Genomic DNA, 8,944 nt, shown 5'->3' with positions numbered 1-8,944 from the left:
TATATATATATATATATATGTGTGTGTGTGTGTGTTTGTGTGTGTGTGTGTGTGTGTGTGTGTGTGTGTATAAGGGCGTTTTAACCCCTTCCCACACTCTTGCAATATTCTAAACAATGTTTCTAAACTCTAAACGCTCTAAAATGCCATGCATGAATGTCATGATTTCTGCTCTCTGCCTCCTCTCTGCCCCTGCTCTCGGCCACGCCCACTTCCTCTCTGCAGAGCAGAGATTGACTGAGGAGAAGGAAGGAGGAGCTGCAAGATGAAGTTTCTCCTGCAGTGAGGGCTGCACACAGGTGCAGCAGGTGCTAAATAATTTTAAACAATTAATTTTAAATAAAAATTCCATGCCGCTCGTGCGGCTCATCCATCAATCAGACAATTGTGTGTCATGTCCAATCTTATTTTGAAAAACCACAATAGAGCGAGTCCGCGACAAACAAACCATGGAGTAGAGAGGGACTACTGTACACCTGGACCTGTCATTCTGTGTTTGTCTGTTTCTCCTTCCTGTCCTTCCTGTCCTCTCAAACCCAGCGGGTCAAAGCAGATGGACACTCGTCCTGAGCCTGGTTCTGCTGGAGGTTTCTTCCTGTTAAAAGAGAGTTTTTCCTTTCCACTGTTGCCTTTGTGCTTGTTCAGGATGGGAGACTGAGACGAAATGAAGATTCAGCGCAATCTACTGGCTTCCTTAGATAGAGAACTTTTACTAGTTGGCTTTTTTTTTAATGTATGTGAATGTTTTTTATCCCTGAGACGACTTCTGTTGTGACTTGGCGCTATAGAAATACACTGAATTGAATTGAATTATTCAGATTTTCCCCACCAGTGTTTTTCAAAACCTGTTGACTTTAGTATTCTTCATTGAAATGTAACAGATGTTTGTGTTTCATATCAAGTTTATCAGCATTTAATGAATAAAAACATATACAATTATTAAGTGTATTGCAATAAGTAGAAGTGTATTTAAAAGGACACAACTCCTACTGACAATGAGATAATTAGTATTGCTTTGTGGCAGTATTTAGTGCCCTGTCAAAGGCATAATTCATCAATAATTTTTAATATAAAACAATATCTGTTTAAATATGCAGTGTCTCTAATTATAAATATAATAAAGTACACATCACATGACCATTTTATCATTTAGTGGTGATTTACAGATCATAAACAAATATTGGCACCATTATCTTCCCTTCCATGTGACTTGTTCATTCCAGTCCTGATTTCTTTTTAGTCTATTGGAATTTAGAAACATCATCAAATATTAGCAGGCAGCATCATTTGTGCACAGCATATAAAACATGGCGTGATTTTAGACAGTCAAACGTAGTGAGTGATAAAATTATGTGTCAAATGTGGAGCAGCTCGTCAATTTTTGTACAGCAAAAAGAACTGTGTGAGTTCAAACTAAGGCCTAAGACTCTGTCAAAATGATAATCGACTTGATACTAACAGAGTCTTCTGGTGGTTTATCGCTAAAGGCAAAATTTTCATTCCAATTACGGATTAGCCAAAGGGCTGATACAAGTTAGAACTGTGGCGTGCTGTGTGGAAACAAAAGCAGAAGTGTATTGTTCATTGCAGAAATTTGATTAAATTACAAAATTAAACTATTACTAGACCCAAAGTTGATAATGAAGAAGCTTCCAAGAGGGAAACGGGTTTGACTGCACTGGATGTTTCATGTATGAAGAAATACTGTCAATTAAACAACAACATTTACAACAACAATAAAATATTTTCTAGGCTAAAGGCACTCGTAGCAAAATATATACTTAACATATATTTTAAAAAGTGTTCCTGAACCGTATAAAATGATGCAATTTGAAGGGTTGACTCCAGCTGTTTTCCAAACACACTGAACACAATTTGAAACAAAGCTATTTATTTTGCTGACGCTTGAGTCACCTGACTGACCAACGTCAGGTTGGCCATGGTCTGTGTCGGTAAATAAATATGTCTGAATCAGACAAGTGTAGGATCTCTGAGAAGATATTTGGGTGGAAATGTTTCAGCAAATCAGCGGCTGAACACCAAATAAAAGAGAAAGAACGACTGAAAATACCATATTTTTCAGACTATAAGGCGCACTTAAAATCCTTTAATTTTCTCAAAAATCGACAGTGAGCCTTATAATCCGGTGCAATTTATGTATTAATCCTGGTTGTGCTTACTGACCTCAAACCAATTTTATGTGGTTTTTGTGAATGAGTTGAATAATCTGACTGTTTTGTTTCGCTTGATGCGCCTTATAAGCTGGTGCGCCTTATAGTCTGAAAAATACGGTACTGTTAAGGATAAATGTTACGGATCAAGTAGGGCTGTTGAGCATCACATATACAGAGTTGCAAAACCTCTGCTAGAGCTGTCTGTCTTACATTTCACCTATTTTCTTTAGCTTTGGCTGTTTCCATAGCTAAACAAACACCCTTGACAATTGGCATCTGGTTACGTTAGCAGATAAATTTTCAGTTTAACCAGTTTAACCATAGATTTATTTTAAAATGCGATCATGTTTCTTAATTTATATATTTTTTGTCCAGTCTTCATGATGTTGCAATGAATGTAATTGTTCCAAAATGATGGACTGCAGTCCAGCTCCAGATCCAGACCCAAATGAAGCTTTCTATCCAGAAGAGCACAGTCCAAGGTTCAACCAAGATAAAGCCCAGAACCCTCAAGCAACAAAAGCCTCTGGTCTTGAAGTGACGTATAACCACCCATTTGGAATAAATAGTTATTTATTTCTTTTTTTTCCCCTTCCTGTCATTTGCTTTAGGCGTTGGTGCTTTTCTAGCATTCACAGTAATTTTCAAGTCTGGCTTATGATTTCTGTCTGCTCTTCAGACCTGAAATAAACAAATTTATGAATGATTAAACTATGGCTATCACTAAAAGAGAGTTTAAATATATATTCTGGACCTATTTCTACCTCTTGTTTTTTAGGTGCACTTTACTGAATTTTAATTGAAGAGCCCTTTAAGCCCTTCTGCATTGTTGTCTCAAAATCTGTCAGGTGTTTCTGGGAGTGTTCAGCCTAATGCAGGCAGAAATGTGGCACCACCAACACAAGCCTGCACCAAATTCAATCAACTTTTATGACTCCCACCTACCATAGAGTCATCACTCAGACACCTCAGCCTGCTTCAACCAAATCTTTTTTTTTCCTCCAGCAGCCACCGCTCCCGCCTCATTGACGTAAGCAGCTTCAGGATGTGATATATATGGGCTTTAAGGTCAAAAAAACAAACCTTTAAATGGTGCATTATTCTCCCCTGCAGGGTCAACATTTTCAACCTGTCGACATTCTGTTCACACAGATGCAACTGCTGCCAGCGGGGGTGTGTGTAAACAAAAGTGTACAATACAAAGAAAGCCTCAGCAACAGTATTCACAGACTCTGTGCCAAAAATGCTGTCTGCATTTTAACATCCTCCACCTCCTCCTCGTCCTGTAGCTCCTCAGCACAGCACATATACAGCTCACGGTGGGCGTTATGTCTCTCTGCCTTGGCTATATCAAGGTTAAAGATGAAATATTATCATTATGGATGCTGAATAGCAAGCACGGTTCAGCCTTCAGGATGATTGATTCACACCATTGCATGCATATTACACAAATATGATAAACAAAATCAATTATAACCGTACCTGTGGTGTAGCTTGGCGTTTCTGTGGTCTACACGGTGTCGTGTGGAGGGGGTGTTTTTGTCCTTGTCTCTCTACGCCTGCTACAAACTGGATGAGAGGGTGTGTGTGTCTGTCGTTGCACTGGACAAAGGGAGAGGGAAAAATCTCTCCGTCACTCTCTCCCTCCCCCTCCTGATGATAAACACAGAGCACGTGGCTTCACCAGTGATGCAGCACACAGAAAATCACAGCGCCAAGAATACAGGGGAGAGGTGGATTTTTAGAAAACGACCACAGGAAATGAGATTCAAAAAAATGAAAGAAAACATCAGTATCCATCTTAAGTACGTGCTTGCCCTCCTGGAAGCACCGCAGAGCTCGCTGACTCCAGCTTCACCCAAGATGCTGGAAAAATGGGAGGATGTTCATACAAATCTGAAAGAAAAATATATTTTTTCTGAATCGTGGCACAAACAGGACTCCATATCAGCTCAGCTCATCTTCACACCCACACACGGAGATAAACACACTCAACACAAGCAGACAAGCTCAACAGCCTGTAGGCAAACGGAAGGACATTTTGTCTGGGTAAAGCTACTGTCAAAAGATTTAACCATGTTTGGGCAACTGCGGCATGAAGTGCTAGAAACACTGATAGCATCATCCACGTGTCTCTGGATCTTTAGAGCTGCCTCTGAATGCTGTTAGGTTTGTTCATAAGAAGACATATTTTGGGTCTAAATTACACAAATGTGTCCTTCTTTATTTAAAACCTGTCTTTCAGACATGGGCCGGTGTACTTCTCTGGATAAGGGAGCACAACACAGTCAGTATCTTACCTGCAATGGATAGCAGTCAGCGCGATCTTAGTTTAGAGCATCTGTTCCAAAACTGTGGGGCCTGACCTCTGGGGAGTCGTAACATCACCACTTCTGTTTTTATTTTAATGTTGGGGCCTAAACACGGCAAGTGGAATTAATTTTTAGATATTTTTACTCTTACTTGTTCTTGCAATGGACAAATTGGACAGTGGTGTCAAACTCGATTACAAAAGGGAGCCTTAATTAAAAACTTGGTTCAAAGAGCTATTTTCAATGAATGTGTTCCCTCAAGTGAGATCAAGAACATTTTTTCTTTGTTGCTCCTTCAACATCAAAATCAAAGATTAAAGCTGACCGACTGCCACGATACTCTGCACTAAATAAATTGATCTGGGTTTGTAAGTAAAACGAGAGAGAATAAAACATGTTTTACGTTTAAAATATCATCTTGATATGGTGGCACGATGGAGCTTTAGGGCCACGCTAAGAAAAAAAATTTACATAGAAAAATTTTTTTTAAAGGCATAAAATTACAAAAATAAAGTTGTAGTGTTACAAGAATAATGTAGAATAAAGTCTTAGTATTATGAGAATAAAGTAATAGGAGACTTTTTTTTTACAGCTTTCGTTTATTTATTTATTTTTTCCACGAGTGGGATCCATGACACGACCTGTCAATCAATCCAGTAGGCGTGTCAGCAAATGACCAATGCTCCTTACCTGCGCTGCAGCCCATCAGAGCATACCACCTTACTGTAAGCAGGTTCAAAACCCTGATAATCTGATGCTGATGTGCTAACAGATTAAATATCTCCTTATTTGTAAAACCAACACCAAAGTATAACTTAACAAGATGCTCAATTCTTCATTGTACCACTGTTAAAATGCAGTAAACCCTGTTTTATGTGTTGGAGTTTGGATAACATTATGACTCATTTAGATTCGGATTGGTCGTTTGCTGACATGCCTACTGGATTGATTGACAGGTCGCGTCGTGGATCCGACTCGTGGAAGAAGAAAAAAACACGAGAGCTAAAAAAAAAGTCTCATACAACTTTATTCTGGTAATATTAAAACTTTATTTGACTTTATTCTCATAATACTACAACTTTATTTTCGTAATTTTATGTCTTTAATTTTTATTTTTCTTAGCGTGGCCCTAAAGCTCCGTCGTACCTTGAGGGCCAGGTAAGGTGTTAACAAGGGCCAGATTTGGCCCTCGGGCCTTGAATTTGACACGAGGTGTACAGCGAATGAACAGTTATTCTTCTGAATATTTTTTTTTTTAAGTTCCAAATAGCAATCTAGAGACTAAATGTCACAAAAATAAAGTCATACTTTTTTGACAAAATGACTAAGTGTAAATTTGAAATAATTTTGTAAATCTAGAGGGTTTATTATTATTATTATTATTAAAACAACACTCCACCCTCAGTTACAAATAAAGATAATTTTCACTTCATTTTAATCTTAATGAGTCAAAGCAGGGCCTGGAAATGTTTTTTCTTCCAATAAGTTTGAGAACCATTGATTTAGAAAAGGAGGAAGAAAACCTCATGAGCGAGTCGAGCTTCAACGTTCACTATCACACTAGACATCTCAGACAATAAACTGCTGGACCTGGGTTTATCCTTCTCTACCTGAATTAAAGAATTCCTCTTCGAGCGCCCACAAAGAGATAAAATCTGCCCTTTCATCTCCTCCACCACTTCTCAGCACCAACTCCCCCCACGGGGCTGCGTGATAGAAACCCTGTCCCCTGCTCTCTGTGAACTAACGACTGCTCATCATCACACTGGTGCCCAGTGCCACCATTACATTTACAGACATCTCTACCTCTGAGGACATTGAGTATGTGAGCAGGAATGAGGTAGAGACTGTTAGAGCAGTGCTCAATAAAAAAAATAATTTCGCACTAAAGACCCTAAAAACAAAAGACATGATGATTCTGATTCTGGAATCTGGATAGACCTGGACACACATCCTGATTAAAGCATGTGTCATTTTCAATTAAAAATGTAATTTTACTGCCAGTTATTTGTAATTGTATAGCCCTTTAAACAACAATATATTTATATTTAAATATTGATGATTTTATTTTAACGTCTTATGCTTTTGTCTTCCTTACGTCAAATCATTTAAGTGCTGTTTGTAGCTTCACTGTATCCACATGCAATGACTAACAGCTTCTGACTCGTATGTCACACCGTCTGTTATGGTGTCAGTATTTTCTTCATTAAACAATGGCCTTAATCTTTTGCTAATTGCACAAACACCAGCTGCTAAAAATAACTCATTGATAATCAGATGAGACCTGCAGGAGATGCTTGGTGTTTCTAATGAGCAGCTCCTCATTTGTGTAATCTTCCTGTCCTTTACCCTCAAAAAAAGAATTGCTTTCACTTTATTTTATTGTTTATTTATTGTCTCTAGTTGCTTAGGGTGTGACGAGTAATTTCCTTCCATAAATAATTAAATCAATAAATCCGTTGTTAAACTCCTAATTTATTAAGTTATATTATTTTACTGTTTTATTCATTCATCCTGAGCTGTATTTACAGCAAACCTAATATACTAATGCTCAGATATTTTCATGAACAAAAAAATACAGTTTAAAATTTCTAAAACGGTGTTTAAATTAGCGTATTATTAACTTAATGTGTGTGATTCTGACACCTAATTCAATAAGTCATGGATGACTTTAATCAATACATCTTTTCTGTTGCTGGCATTGTCGTTTGGTGCCAAATAATAAAACTGGAACACAACCAGGTAGTTTTCATTATTTTGATACAAAATGCACTGCAGCACATTTTAGTTATGATGACACTCTTATTTTCAGTTGCTGCCACAGTGTTCACATCTATTTTTATTCTTCTTGAGGTGATGGGAAACTGATTTTTTACACTTCTTTTCAAGTTTCTACTGCATTTATTAACAAAAATATATATAAATCACATTTTGCTGAAGTTTTACAACTGCTGCAAATACTGCTTCAAAATTACATCATTTTAAAAACACTTCAGTTTCTCCAAATACCACCGTGTTGTGCCTTAACGAAGACATGGGGAGAAGCCAAAGCATTTACACCAGCGCACGATGCTTGTGGTAATGGCTTCTATTTCAGTAATCCACCAAGCTCGAGTCAATATGCAATAGGGATCTTGAAGCTGTGTTTATTCTGTGAACGCCACACAATAACTCTGACGTTCCTGTCACAAACCGTGAAGTATCGGTTTGTGCACTGATGCACAAAACCCCTGCCGCTGCATCCGATGACCCTGTGCTTGTAGGGGTTTCAGCACTACTGAATACCCAGCATGCAGTTTGATGACGTAGATGGCTGACAACACAATGTCAAGCCCTTCCTCAGTTAAAAACCTTTCACCAAAAAAAGAAAACAACAACCATTTTTCAACGAAAGCTCACTGAAATCACTACTAGAAGGATGACAACCTACCTATTCCACACACACAGACCAATGTTAAAAAGTTATAAGATTTAAATCTTTGGCACGACTAATATTTGACCTTTTTGTCACATTGTCTACGTCCGAAACATTAGAGCTCTTGCCTTTCAGCAAGGAGGTCGCCAGATTGAATCCTGGCCGAGACCTCTCTGGGTGGAGTTTTCATTCAACCTTTATTTAGACAGGTTAATCCCATTGAACCTCGGGGACTCATTTACAAGAGAGACCTGATTTTGACAAAGAGCGATGACAACAGTAGTCAACAAAGACAACAGTAGACAACCGTAAAAGAAAGCATACAAATAGAGAAGAACAAGTGAAAGAAAATGGTATTAAAAAATAAATAAAACAAAAATAGCTAGGTTGTAAGGCGATGAATAAAACTAAAAACAGGAACGTCTGCATTGGTTTTTCCCAGGAACTTATGATGTTTGAAGCTACTTAGAGAGGTCAAGGTCGACAGCTTCAGATCTTTTTGCAAGATATTCCAGGAAACAGGAGCAGAGTAGGAGAAGGCCCTTTTGCCTAGTTCAGTCCGCACTGAGGAGATACTGCAGGTAATAATGTCCTGAGAGCGCACGCTGTAGCTGCACTCACGCAGTAACATGTAGGAGGAGATGTATGAAGGCAACAGACCAAGAAGTGATTTAAAGATGAAAATGTACCAGTGAGATAATCTGAGTGAAGTTAATGATGTCCAGTTAACCAGTGAATACAGGGTGCAATGGTGGGTACGGTAGTTACAGCCAGTTATGAATCTTAGCGCACCATGATAGACAGCATCCAACATCTCTCTGTGCATGCATGGGTTGTCTCTGGGTACTCTGGTTTCCAGTGTTTCATTTGTCTCTAAGTGTCCCTGTGAGGAACTGGAGCTCTATCCAGGGTGTCCCCCGCCTCTCACACAGTGACTGCTGGACATGGGCACCAGTGACCTCCCATGACCTGAAAAGGAAGAAGCAGGTAAAAATAATGGATGGATGGATGGATGGATGGATGGATGGATGGATGGATGGATG

General features: G+C 38.7%; 1 protein-coding gene across 1 annotated transcript in view; it reads right to left on the bottom strand.

Moving 5' to 3' along the window:
• ndrg4 (NDRG family member 4) overlaps positions 1 to 3,800 on the bottom strand; it is a gene marked incomplete in the record, with an annotated part of 75,708 nt that extends 71,908 nt beyond the window's left edge. Inside the window, 1 exon segment of the mRNA XM_037683373.1 lies at positions 3,657 to 3,800.
• Positions 3,801 to 8,944: the final 5,144 nt, after the last annotated feature.

Source organism: Nematolebias whitei, chromosome 10, assembly GCF_014905685.2.
Source record: "Nematolebias whitei isolate Nwh7 chromosome 10, NemWhi1, whole genome shotgun sequence".
Classification (NCBI taxonomy): Eukaryota; Metazoa; Chordata; class Actinopteri; order Cyprinodontiformes; family Rivulidae; genus Nematolebias; species Nematolebias whitei.
The sequence above is the reverse complement of the archived record's forward strand: the minus strand, read 5'-3'. Positions and strand labels throughout refer to the sequence as shown.